We start from the raw sequence: 14,785 nt of genomic DNA, 5'->3' as shown, positions 1-14,785 counted from the left end.
ATTTAAACTGCCTGGCTTATGTGAGAGGATTACGGCAATAAGAATCTCATCGAGAAGATGGGCCAACAAAGATGTCCTCTACCACCTTCCCTTTTTATTCCCACCTGCTGTTCTGCTTTATAGGCCCGTCAGTTGAGTTTTACCACCACTCAAACTCCTTTACAGCTAAATCTATCTGGGGACATGAGGTATTGTTTTGTGATGTTAAAGAAGCAGATGAACTGAGATATGCACATTTATGCGCACACACAGACACACAAACAGTGCGGACCACTTTCGGACGCTGCTTTGAATAAATTGTACCTGTGGGCCACTGGTAGCTTTGGCAGTCATATAAATATCTAGGCCATCTCCCTTGGGTTTCCTCATTCCGTTCACATTGCACATTTAGATGCACTATAGTTCCCGCCGAGAGCATGCCGCAAATCTCCACCACTAACTCACAACTGTGTGCAACCGTCACAGTGCAGCTGTCCATCTCCCATCGTCTCCGTCTTTCTATAGCTTTTATGGATTGTAAATGTAGAAGGTATTTTTTTTTTTTTGGGGTATTTTGTTTCACAACGTGCGTCTCATCTGAGAGTAGCTACAGGCCTGGATTCTGCAGTCATTTCTTCCCTCCTGAGGTTTAAGTTTTCATTTTCTAAGACACAGTTAGGTATATTCATTAATAATTCCACTTCAATAGGATTTGCCCTTCCTGCTCCCTTTTAATCTGCTGGCTCACCCTGCAGGGCTGAGGTAGGGAGAGCATGCGAGAGTGAAGTGTGGTATGATTTGAATTTTGATACGTCCCATGGCCTGTGTGTCTGTTGGGGAGAATAAACGCTACTACAACATGATTGTGAAGCTTTAAGAGATTCCAGGTCAATTATTTTGCCGCGATGGATCATTTTGGTGAGCTGTCAGAACTTTCTTTGGCTGAAATATGTGAAGAGATGAGCAGAATAACTAGCCTTAAAAAATCATCAATAAAACACACTCTCAGCTCTGTTTTGATTTTGATCAGTTTTTGTTTTCACACGAGCCACATAGCCACATTAAAACCTGTTACCATAGGTTTACACTGTATCTGCACCATCAGTGTTTTTTAGAGGACAGTGCTCTGCATATTTCTTTAATTAATAAAGTGTCAACTCCTCACAACAGAGTGATTTCCAAACCCTTCATCTCTCTCTCTGTGGATGTGGGTGTGATAATAGATGAATTTAACATTCACTGACGGACATAGTTTCATGCTTCACTAACACACACTATTACATGTGACAGGCCTCATGGATTGATGTTCCAATGAAAACCGGGTCACGATCAGATTCCTGATAGGCTACCTGAGGGGAGAAGTCTGTCTTCATTGATGGGCCAACATTTAGCCAATCTCGCATTAGCAGGCTCCACCACGCTGACTCGCTGGAGCCAAACGCTTCTCCGTTGCCCCCTCATGTCCTCCAATAACTGACAAGTTTAACTCCAGTGTCACTGATCCACATTCTGTGAGCATAGGCAATGCTATACAAGATAGAGCAAGATGAACAAATGGGGTGGGGTGGGGGCATATTGTAGTGAATGGTGGTGTATTATCTGCTGTGTTAAAAGCTATCCTATGTAAGCGGCGTGTTTCAGAATAGAACATTAATTGCTTCCTGTGTATCTCTCAAGAGCCTGGACTGTTAATCAAAAATGTTATCCTCTACCACATGTATGTCTGTAGAATTATAAACATGCAAGGTCCATGATAGAGAGTAATAGCACAGGGAATTATGAGGCACAAGATGTCTGAGTGTGAAAAGGAAAAATTCCAATTTGCTCATATATTCGTCTTTTGTGCATCGGTTCAAATCTGGGTATCATCTAAATTAGAGGCCTCTGAAATATTTAAAACCTAATTTAATGAACAGCTGTATCTTTTTTAATTTGCCTCTATGCACATTTGCCTGCTGAGCGGACTTTTGATTGAAAGTATATTCATTAATTTCTGCAGTGATGAGCTAAAACATGTATGAATCCTTTGGATCACTGTTTTGTCGACAGCAGTTGGTTTCAGTGGCAAACCCAACGAGCAGTTAATTTAATTGAGCATTTTGTCACATCTTTGACTACATGAATACTGTCTTTTATCTGCTCCCAGGTCTGTTGTCTCATCTACTCTAGATGTTTCATGATGCACTTACTGATGCGTTTTTCTGTGAATAGTTTACTGCTAATCAATGTTGGATTTCTTTGTGAATCTCTTCTTGGACTTCTTGTGGTGCTTATGGCCTTGAGCCATGTTCTTTTCCTTGCGTTTGGTTGTTGGATTTGTGTGTAGTTGTTTGCACCTTTAGTTCATTATTTCATGTTTTACTTTGAGGCTTTTTTTCCTGGGCCAAGATCCAAATCATCAAAGTCCATAATGCATCATGAAAAGTAGTATACAACCGATTGTCACAAACCAAGCAATATGTACTCTGACAATAATGAATGTGCTTTGATTTCCTGAACTTATATTTTCCCTAAATAGCCAATCACGAGAGCTGTAAGTGCCAAACCATAAGATAAGATAAGATATGCATATGTTATTTTAAACCTGTAATAAGGAGCTATCAATCTCCAAGTGGCTTGCAAAGAATATTGATTTGTGGCCACTGAGTGAAAATAAAGGTTTCAGAGCAGCTTTTCTATTTGGGGGATGGTGTTTATTTTCAGTGGCTGATAATAGACTGCTCTCGGTAAGTGTGAAATTTGGCTGCAACAGCTGTGTCACCTGTGAGAGGAGGTGTGAATTGGATTGCTCCTCGTCGTCTAGTCTGGCCTTTACTGGCTGATACAAGCAGCCGCCAGCTCTGTGGCTAATATGATTGACTGCTCCTCTGTCTGTTGACTAATGTAATTGTCTGCAGCTATTTTGGTGTGGACCTGATCAGTATAATTGGCTGTGGTTCTTCCTCGGTCACGTTAGGATCAAGTCACCACCTTGGTGCAGACAGCCACATAGCCGGCTCATGGTGGAGCTGCTGAGGGGAGCAGCAGAGTGCCTGCCGATGGAAGGCCAGCCACACCAGCAGCATCGTGACAAAAGAGGGGCCAGCAACCAGGCTGACGATGACAAGAACCAGGTGCAGCTCTGACGGGTCTGAAAATCCAACGGAGAAATTCGGAGTTGACGCCCTTGTCAAGTGTGTGCGCTCTTGTACAGCTATCTTTGTGAGGACCAGTTTGAGTTTACAACCTACTGAGTGAGGACATTTTTGGAAAGTGAGGACCTTTTGGGCGGTCCTCACTTTGTGAGTAGGGGTAAGGGGCTAGGGAATGCATTATGCCAATGAGTGTCCTCACTAAGAAGCTGTGCAAATATGTGTGTGTGTGTATGAATATATATCTGCACACATTCACTTAACAATATGGCTTCATCACATGCTATAGATAAATGCCATTGTCACCTCTCATTTCCCGTCCAGTGGCACCTCTCGTGCATGCTCCGCAATGACTCAGATTGATTGCTTTTTGTTTTAAGGCACAGCCAGTAATTATCTATCTCCTCTGGGAAGGTAGAGTTCTTCACATCTTTTCAAATATGGAACCCTGTTCCGGAGATTGATGACTGTAGCCTCTAAGGGGAGAGCACTGCTCTGCTCAGAACACTGTTATAAAACACAAGGGGAATATGTAACATATGAGAATGAAAAATTATATTGTAGCTAACAGGTAATTAACTTTTTTTGGGAGGAGTGGCGTTTCTGTTTGTTATCAAAGATGGTGTGAACAATGCAAAGAGAAGATGGTTGAAATAATACAGGTGCACCTCTCCGAAGTGTAAAAAGCCTTTTTTCCCTCTGTGGTAATTCTTATGTGGACAAAAGGTCAGAAGAAGAAATGTCTATTTCAAAAGGAGGACTGGAAATAGGAATTTAGCTTGAAAGCAAACTTTCCTTTTCATCTGAGTTGGAGCAGTTCAAACAAGGTAGTGGAGATGTAATGTAAAGCTCTCATGTTAATGAAATATTTCAGGGGAATATGTACGCGGACATCAAATGCCAAGACAGAAAAACAATTTCGAGGAGGAGGAAAATAGATCAATAGATGTGCACAGACAAAAGTTCCAATATAAGTGGAAAACATATGAAAGTATACACTGTAGCTACCCTTGTCTGAGCAATGCATTTTAAACACCAGTAAGCCAGTGCAAACAGTGCACTGCATGATGAATTTAAATTGAGCATTACCCACGGCAAAAAAAGAAGGCACTAAATGTAGAGACCTTTGCTCCCGTGTACTAGAAAACATGAGAGGACACTAGAAACATCTGTTGGGTGAGATGTGGGTGTGCTCTCTAGAGACGGCCATACAAATTATTCTCCAGAGTTTATCCTCTGTTTCACCTCCAGCCTCTAACATGCACTTGTCAGATGATTCAGGTTTTCCCATTAAATCACAGGCCTCATTTCCACAACAGCAGGAGACCGTACAAGCGTCCTCTGCTGCTCTGCAAGTGTTATTCTGTAACTTTGCAAAAACCTTCAGAGTGCATGAGGACATGATGAGTGCTGTTGGCTGTTTGTCTTTAGCTTGGTGAGTCTTAGGCTACATCCATACAACTACATTTTTCATTTGAAAAAAGCTCTGCCACAGATACTCCCGGCGTCCACAGTACAGTACAGTGTCCTCCGGGGGACAAATAAAGTTGTTTTGAATTGAAGTGCTCTTGAGTTTTAGAGCTGCTTAAACAAAGACGTTTGGGAAAGCTGGTGGCCCTGTTTTAGTTACACTCACAACCTCCTGCTGATCAGGGGTTTCCAGTCACGACGTAGCCTTCCCTGATTCGTCAGGCTCCTATCACACGACCCCCTTCCGGAAGACAACAACAAGCCGTGGCTACCAGTGTAGAACACAACATGCATAATCGATTACAAGCGTTGCTGACCCTGTTGTCTTTGCTAACAGCTGTTGTGCTGTTAAATTCTGCATTTTACAATCATACAACTGCATGCATGTGTAGCTGATGAGCTATTATTCCCTATGCACATGTCCAGTGTATGGGAGTGGTCACGTAATAGGTATTTTCTTGTGTTTTGGTAAGGACAGGGATAAAAACGGATACAGAGCAAAAAAACACTTGTGTGGACTGATATTGTTCCAGTGTCTTAACATGTCTTAACATTTAGAAAACATTTGGGATATTATATACAGCTCTTTTCTTACTGCTGGTTGAGGAGAATGATTTATTCACTCCATATTCATCCATATATTTATTTACCTCTTACCCCCAGTTCTTTACTCACCTTGCTCTCCCTTCTCCATCGTCCCCTCAGCCCATTTACATCAGCCTCTCAGCGCCTCGTCCATCTCCCTGTTTTCTCACTGTCAAAGCCAGTGCCACTAAATTTACATCACTAGCAGAAGCTCATTCTCTCATCCCCTCACATCCAATACAGTGAGCTCCCTCTGAAGTCTTACCCTTTCACAGTCAGAGCGGTTTTTCAAGCGAGCGCTGAGATCACAGCGCACGTACACTACTGAGTAATTAATCATTTGGAGGAGACTGTTGGTGAAGCTGGCACTGGCTGACACGGCGCTGGGCGGCGGCAGCGTGAGCCCTGCAGGCACGGCTGCTAACCTGAACACAAACACACGGTGTAACCTTAGCAGAGTCAATCCCCCCTTCAAAAAAGAAAAAGGTGAAATGTTTAAGGACAAATGTTAAAAAAACGGAGGTAAAACTGAGGTAAAATCTCTCTGCAGCTGCCAAAAGCCACTGACGCAATACTGATCAATAATCATAAAAGCAGATAAAACCGTCCAGCTTGCTATAAATATTTGATATTTACTGAGTTATAGTTCAGAAAAAGAAAAGAAATCACGTTTGGTAAAGGTCAGCTCTCACTTTATGTTGCCGTCATTACTCAAGGTTTATAATGTCAATAAGCTTTGTATTTAAATTCAACATTACCATCTATAATTTACTCACTAAAAAGTGGAGTTTTGACTCAACGTCTTTTGTTGTGATTTCTGGCAGGTGTTAAATGTTTAGCATTTTTTTATTTCTTTCCGCAGAGGGATCCTACAGTATTCAAATTATTCGTCCCAGGTGTACATACTTTTAACAAGTGTTCTGTTCAGACGCACAATAAAAGTCAACAGCCGGCCTATTCACATTTTGACATATTGTAGAAGTGGTGCATTTTTTTACTGCTGCCTCTCTTCGAGTGCCGAAGTACGCTGCACTTCCATCTATCTGAGTGATGCTGGCTCGGAGAGATAACGCCATCAAACTACACGAGTCCTCTGTTTGCTGAGCGCACAGTATCCAGCCTTTATAATGTAACCGCAACTCCACCGATTGATATAAATAATAGTAACACTGTTTCCCTTCTACACACATTTGTAAGCAATAACAGTTTGTCAAACTTAAGTTCAGGGCGGCACAGGATGTTTCCTTTTAACAATTTTTGTAAATATATTTGTACCATTTATACCATTTATTTTTGGAAACCTCAGTTCAATTTCTAACATAGGGCAGCATGGGAGAGAAAAAAGAAATGAAAATGAACGACTGACAGCTTGCTGTTTTTAATGAAATGCAGCAGATGGTTGCACACAGATCAGCCAATGTCCTATAAGTTTCCCATTGTGTAACTTTGCTGACTTGGCGCATCAATATTTAGTTGTACTACAGGGACAAAAATTACCGGAGCTACTTGTCATGGTATTTTTTTTTTTAATGAGTGAAGCTTTTTTTTTGGGAGGGACACATAATATACCAATGAAACAACAAAATCCTCCTTACCAGCATATCTCAGACTTTCCTGTGTACCTGGAGAAAAAGCAGCAGGTGGAGTTGGTGGGGTCAGGTTGGACGGTCGGTGATATGCAACAGGAGGGGACCTCAAGGTTTATCCAACTGTTATTTGTCCTCAGGTTGAAGACCACCCTCTGGCTGCCCAGGGCAGGCGCAGCCTCACCAGACTTTGCAGGTCTCCCCAGGTTAAGGCTCATCTCTGCCGTGTAGTTACCGCTGCTGCCACACAGCTCATCTGAAACTTCTGTTACACTGGCCACAGATTGTCATAACAAGTAGCAGAAGGAAACGGAATCCTGTTTGTCCATAACCATCCCAATTCAAGGACCATACAAGGCACTTGTTTTTGTGTTAGCATTAAATACTCCAGAGGCTGATGGGAATGGAATTTTTTTTCAGGTAATAGTTATAAATCATAATGCTGAATGAATGAAATATGTTGTTTCTGCATTAAAAGTTAAGGGATTGCATGCATGATGGCTTTTGAACACTTTTAGCCCTCTGACCCCCAAATATTGGATTTCAGAGTGATTTAAATGTATCATCAGGAAGTGTTTTCAGAATTAAGCCTCATATAACTCCACTACCATGTGACAATATTAATTTAGGGGGGAAATAATATAATTATCTACTTAATAACTGTTAGAATTATAGGGTTAGGGTTTGCGAAATAAGATTATCCTTAGAGATGAGATGAGGTCCTTCTCCTGTGATTCAGACTCTGTCTCCTGCAGTAACAGCCATTCAACAACTCTTGAACTGCCATCTCTCCCTTAGCCACAGCACGCGCTGACCTGGGGGCATTTTGTGCTTCAAATATCTCAGCTTTGGCTGCTCCTCTATTTAATTGTGTTTTTGAATCTTTTTCTGCGAGCAGTGTCCTCTCAGAAGAGTTTATATTGGTCTGCTGTAGCTGCTTTGGGTTCAGATAAGGTGACCTTTGTTGCAGTAGCCTCCCGAGCCTCAGCGCTCTGTTTGTAAGAGTTTCTTTGTGTTGTTTTCTCTGCGAGCTGAACCCACTCAGGTGTCCCACCTCTCTCCAAATGATCGGCTTTAATAAGTACTCCCCTTGGTTTTGCTGAAGATTCATCGGCCATGCTCTCGGCATAGTCTCTGCATGCTCTCTTTTCTGTCATAGTCTGATCAGCAGTGGCATTGTGATCAGATTTGCTGGTGGGTGGTAAAGGCACAGCGGAGCTTAGGTTGGTGACCTGTGGTGTAGCTTTCCTAGGTCCAGGGCTGTCGGTGCTGCAGTAACAATTTTCTAGTTTTGGGTCAGATGTGTGTGCAGCATTGAAATGACCTCTTCTAAGGTTCCAAGCCTGTGGTTTATACATTTTCTCTGCAGCAGTATGATCAATTTTGCCTCCTCCAATTGTTGTTTTAGCAACCGCGCATGACATAGCACAGCCATTTGTGCTGCAACTGCTTTTATTAATAACCTCTGTGGGTGAGATCCCTCTAGGTGGCACAGAATCACCCACAGCTCCAAGTGTCGCTTAAACTTATTGAGGTGTTTTCCATGCTTCTTATGCTGAACTGAGCTAATCAGTGTATGACCCGAAGTTGAGAATGTTCATCTTCAGTGACACTGTGTTATTAGAGCAGGTTTAATATCTTTAAAAGATAAATATTCCTCTCTTTTACTTGTGGTGCATGCTCTGTCGTGGGTCCCTCCAGCTCTGTGGGTCGCCTTTAACAAACCATCTCGGATGCCCTGCACAGGTTTAGCGATATAGGCGCCATCGTAATCAAACCAGGTTGTACGTGCTTGTCTTTGTTTGATAGCCTGTACAGAACTGTCATGCTCAAGCTGCTCTCCGCTCTGTGTTTCTGCTGTGTTGTTTCTTTTCACAGCAGGATTGAGTTTACCAGAAGTTGTGGGAGGCCCTCGCGGTGACAGAGACTCAATTGGACTGTACCATATGCTCAGCATGTGTGCCCTGAGATGACTCTTCAATAACAATTTGCTTACTCTCACCGGCGGTCGGTGCTGATTCATGAGCTCCTGTGGACACAGCGGGACAGCTGACCGGTGCCAGAGACACTAAATCATTGGTAGTTGCAACATTCATTATCCGCGCATCAATCTGCTGGGTGGATGTAGTGGGGACATTGATGTCACCTCTGAAGTCGTGTGGAGCGGGAAAAGTGTTGTCACCCACAGTGCCTCTTGGTCTGGAGGGATTGTGTTTTTCAGTTGTTTTTGCTGCATGATGCTCCACATCAGGAATAGAAGCATCACAGCATCAGACGGGGTTTTGGGTATTTACGTGCAGACCTTCTGATTTAACAAATTCAGCGATCATTTGTGTCGAGCACAGGTATAAAACGATTCGTAACATGCATGAAACCTCACTTAGTGTCTGCACAGTGCTGTGAGTGGTCTGCATGGTAAAGCCATTGGGTTTACTGTTTGTTTCATTATAACCTTTTATCTGTGACAGTTGATTATTCTCCAGGGAGGTTTTCACTGCGTTGTTGGCTTCATCGTTGCCAGCTACCTTAAACAGGTCATCATGGTTATTCTCATTAGTGTTTTTTAATGCTGGTCTCTCAGTATGTATTACAGAAAAAGAGTTGAATCCATCAGTGTTAATAGCGTGGTGTTTACTGCTGCCAACCAGGGAACCGTTCTTCTCATCCCTGTTCTCCATTTGCTTTGTGGCTGCATCTGAATGCTTTACTGACAAGGTCACAGTTGTTTGCACATCCTCATTCTCTTTGGTGTGATTTGTGTCATCACAAGTCCCCAGCAAGGACTCATCATGGCCACTTCCGCTATCGGCTTATTCAGCGTCGGAGTCGGCATTGAATATTTCCTCCACTGAGGCTGATCTCGTTAGCTCTGTTGGGCTACAGGTGCCAGGTAAACTGTCACCTCCAAACAGCATGAGGTTTAGCAGTGCTGACGTGCCGCTGAGAGGAAATTGATTGTTTTTTTGCCTCAGGGCTCATTGATGCCATTAGGGTCTGTACAGATCTCTGCTCGTTATCATCAACAGGAGCATGCAAAGCATCTGAATGGGCTGCCTGCTCTGACAGTTTGAACGAGCACGGCTGGCCTGAGGTCATGTCAAAGGAGGAGGGGGGGACTGACTTATCTGAGGGGCAGACTGCCCTTGGTGAGGCTGCGACTGCCCTGTGGAGATGCGGTCCTCAGATGACAAGGCTGCGGCTGTGGGTGGCCTGGCAGATGGGTCACGATACGTTTCCTGGGGCAGAGCAGGATTCACCGAAGCAGATATATGTACTTCTTCAATCATGTTAGACATTAAAGGGCCCTCAACATTTTAGTCAAATATACATGAGGCTGTGTCTCATTTGTGCTCTGTAGAAGTGAAGCAGACTTCGAAACTCAAGTATCAAATTTATTCCCATCATCTGAAATCATGTGAATAATTTATTTACCGAGAGTAGAACTATTTACTCCTAAGTGGGTCTGACCTGCCAATCATGGGGTGGTGAGTGACAGCATATTAGTGATACTGTTTCTTACAGACTGTTTTGATCTAGCTGCCCCACCGAGAGGGGAGTGTGCTGTCTTTAATGTATTACCAAATTCTGAAAGTGCCAATATTCTGAGAGACTTGTGGGACCATTTGTGGTTTAGCATTCACTGAAAATGCATCCTCGACAACTTTGTTCTCGGTACTTTCTTCAGCGAGTGAAGACTTATCTCCGTGCTTTGTAAGCGTAGCACCGTGGGAGACATATGAGCTTTAATCCTCGTGCATCGCTTTTCAGGAATAGATGTCATTCTTGATAGTTTTGGGCTCTGGCACCTCAGAGCTCGGTGTAGTGGTCTGTGATTGCCTGTCACTTTGTAGGAAAATGGATTATTTTTCATTTCAACAACTTTTTCAATATTTTCACCCAGATGAATGAGCCGATGCTCACTGGCCCCCGACTGTTTAATCAGAGTGTGGCAGCAAGACAAGTTTGTAACCGTGTGCCCTTCGTCTCTATTAAGTTCTTCAGAATTAGTAGTTGGTCCAGGGGAACATTTTTCATGTCCTCTCTCCGAGTCGCCCTGTTATATATGATGTCTTCCTTTCTTGCCGTTTCCTCTCTTTTAGCCTCTGCTCCTTCCTTTGCCACCGACTCTCTGCTTTTCAGATACATCTCTGTGTGTTTATTTTAGTCACACCTTTACCTCAAGCAGCTTTTTCTTTCTTATCGCTCACTTCCTCTTGTCTTGGATCTTTATTGTGTCTCAGCCATGCATCCTCCTCCCTTGTGGTGTCTTCACCTTCCTCTCTATTTGTCTTGGCCTTGTGGGTTTCCATTTTTCTCCCCCCCCCTGTTTGTATTTTGATTCATCCCAAGTCCAGTATTAATTATGTCTTCCTTTTTCCTCTCAGTTTAACAATATTGAAATGATTGTTTGAAATCTTTTGCTCTCCAATTTTTCATCTTCCCTGCTCCATCATCCTCATCCTGCATCTTCAGTATCTCCTTTTGTCTCTTTAATGTCTCTGCCCTGCTTGCCCTCTGTCTTAATGTTCTCTTTGTCCTCATCTTCTGCAGCTACAGTCAACACCTTCTCATTTCTATCTGCTAAATTTAGATTGTGGACCTTTAGTGACTCTCTGAATTAAATCCTTTTAATAAGAGAGACTGTTGCCACATGGTCATCAACGCTAACATTTTTGATGGATTCCCTACAAGTCCAGTCATTGTCAGTCTCTCAGAGAAGGTCTCGCTTGGCACTGTTTTTAATGTCAACATAGACGGCTGATTGTCAAAGTTCTGTATTGAACTTCAACATAGGTCCCTGTGTCTGCAAGCTAAGTTTAGATGGGGTTACGCTCTTCAGCAAAGAGTTTGAAGGACCATCACTTCCTGTCAGAGCGTGGGACTCAGGAGTTTCCACTTAAGAAGTGGTTGGCCCTCGGAGGCTGACAGTTGCGCTATGAGCTTCAATCAACCTCATCCATGCAGTTGGATGTGATGCATGTTATTTACTGGCCCACTGCTGAAGTACAGAGGCTGATTTGGGGCAAACACATTTCTGATGTTTGTCCAGAGACCGTGGGAAACATTTTGCTGTTCTCACTGAAACACTTCACTGTTGACTGTAGTTGGCGGTCACATTTTTTCCAAACAATTTTTGTTTCCATTTTTTAACTGGTTTCATCAGAGTATGAATAATCTTTGAGCGATAAAATGCTGTGGTTGTCGAGCTCACTCTCACTTAGTGACAGAAGTTTCATTACCATCGAAGTGCCTCATTTGTTTCTTGGTGTCTTCATGTGTTACCAATGACATCTTGGCTACACGCAGTGTTTTAGATGCAACTGCTCCTATATCTGAGAAAATACAAGTTCGTCAAAGTGCTTCCTCTCACTGAATCTTCTGCTGTACCATTTTGGAAGATGGATTGCATTATACTCAGCGGATGCTCATTTCGCCCCAGGTTTGAAATCCCCTTTTCATCCTTGCCCGGTACCGTTTGTCATTATTGTCATTACGCAGCGCAGCCAGGTTATCAATTACACGAGGCTGAGATGCAGATTGGACTGGAACTACTGGCCCTCTGTCAGCAGATGTTAGAGAGTCAGTGTTTCTGGGATCATCAAGCAGAGTGTGAAGCCAAAAAGAAACAATCTTTTCAGAATTAGAGATCAATGGGGTTTCTGATTCGGTGTGTATCCTCATAGTTGATGGATTGTCTCCCGTTGGTGTGAGAGACTTTTGCCCATTTCTGGAAATCAAACGCCCCCTGCTCCCTGATACAATTACAGCCAATGCTTTAGTGATTTGTATTCTCTTATAAGGTCGTGTTGGTCTGGTGACAAAAAAGACCACCCCTGGAAACTTGGCAGGCACTGCTGCTGCAGTGTGTTGGTGTGTGCGCTCTATAGTTGTTGCTTCTGTGCCGTGACCAATTGTGTTTCCCTTTCTCATAAGCAGATTCGTTGTGACAGTTGTGCCATTTGTTTGTTCTGTATGGTAACCTTGGAAATATTTTTTGGCCCTCACTGAAAAGAAAAAACAAAACATGTCACTTTTCCCCCAAAGGCTGTCCTTCTTCGAGAATCAATGCTGTATATTCACATGCATTTGAAGAGTTCATTAAATATAAATGTCAGGTTACCCCTAAAGCTACTATATAATTTTGAGTATAGGTCAGGTGTATAACTGTTTTGATGATTGAAGGGAGCACCCTTGCCAACACTTCATTTTAGCTTATCTCCCTCAGTGATTGCAGACACTTGGAGAGTTACTATCAATTACTGTGGCTACTAATTATGCAGTATTTTTAGATATCTACATCTAGAATTACAGCTACAGTAGAAAAAGTATAGTCCACTGGCGGTAATATGTAGGTATTATAGTGCAATCGAAAACAGTTCTATTAGTTCTGGTTGTTTGGTGTGTTTTGAAGCTTCCTTACATTTTTCCCACAGTCTTTTTTATCGTGATTTAGCTTTGGGGGGTTTTCCAGAGATAAATGGGTGTGGCACAGACTGTGCTGTTTATCACTCTCCTAGATAAATGTAACAGTTATGCAGTAATGATACAGATAAAAAAAACAATGCATTTGTTCACAATTAAAAAGTCTTAGCTGACCAATCTCATCTTATTCTCCACCATGTTCTGAAGTGTGTGTGTGTGTGTGTGCGTTTCCTAAAGTAAGAAATGTTTTGACAGTTTGTTGAATGACGACAAAACACGACAGGATACCTTCAATATTAATTTCATAAATCATGCTGTGCCAGAAAGAAAAGGTTAATGATGTTAAGTCCCATTAGTGTGTGACTGTGCCTTATATCGACTTAGATGTTTTTGCTGTTGATTTTAGCCTCAATATATGCTAATTAAATTATTGTGTATAATGTGTATCATAACATTTTCATATAGGCTTATATAATAATAATAATAATAATAATAATAATGATAATAATTTTTAAAATAATAATAATAGATCACTACAATACTAAAAATATTAATGATGATGTTATACTAATAATAATAAAATTTGTATTAGTATTTGTAATAAATTATATTAAGAAAAAGTATTGGCGTGGCACACTGACAAATTATTACTACTTTTGAGTCTTTGTATGAGTTTTTCAAATCTCAAAATTTCTGAAAAAGGCCCTGAAGAGATTAAGAGTTAAAAAAAAAACATTTAAGAAGTTGTATCTTCATTTCATTATTTATTTATTCCTCATTTATGAAAAAAAAACGTGTTAAAAGCTAAAACCCAAACCTTACTGACATATCAAAGACATAAAAAGAGGGTAACACCTCATAAAAGAAAATGTGAAATCAATGTAGCCTGAATATTAAACTCCTTATTTTAGTTGATTTGTTTTTATAGTGAGATTAATACATAGCACATCAGCAGATAATAACAGCTTTAATAACTTTTGTAAAAAGTAAAATACTGACTATAAAAACACTGGAATTACCTTTAAAAATGTTTTTGACTTTGCAGATGATGAGACCACCAGTAAAACTGGGTGTTGGGCAAGCAGTACTGAGTATTATGGTAAATAAGAGACCTTTAATGATTAAGTGCCAGGTTTCTACTTCTATGCTAAGCCTCAACCGCATATCTCTCTGATCCACGTCTTCGATCAAATCCCATCAGTGTGTGATTCTCCTGGATCAATATCAGTGTTACACTCCAACAATTACAGTTCATATACCACTGTACAAGTGAACTCTGCAGAGTGGGTTCTTATTGATTAAAGCAGTGTCTTCTGCCTTATTTATACTTTAGGATTTAGGACACATTTTGGACTTATGATATAAACTATTGATATAGTTTTAATGTAAGTGACTGTATTCATGATAATTAACTGTTAATTCTCAGGGGTTTAAAGAACAAGGACAGCTAAGCTCATGTTTAATCTTGTTTATATGGGTTAAGCAAGTAGGAGCAGCGTCTTATCTACATTAAGTAAATATTTGATTATTCTTGCAACAGGCTTAGCTTTCTTAAAAAACTCTATTTAAAAAAAGACATAATTCAAGTTTAAATGCCTTTTTGGACTCCAA

This window comes from Hippoglossus stenolepis, chromosome 4 (genome assembly GCF_022539355.2).
Source record: "Hippoglossus stenolepis isolate QCI-W04-F060 chromosome 4, HSTE1.2, whole genome shotgun sequence".
In the NCBI taxonomy this organism is placed as follows: Eukaryota; Metazoa; Chordata; class Actinopteri; order Pleuronectiformes; family Pleuronectidae; genus Hippoglossus; species Hippoglossus stenolepis.
The sequence above is the reverse complement of the archived record's forward strand: the minus strand, read 5'-3'. Positions refer to the sequence as shown.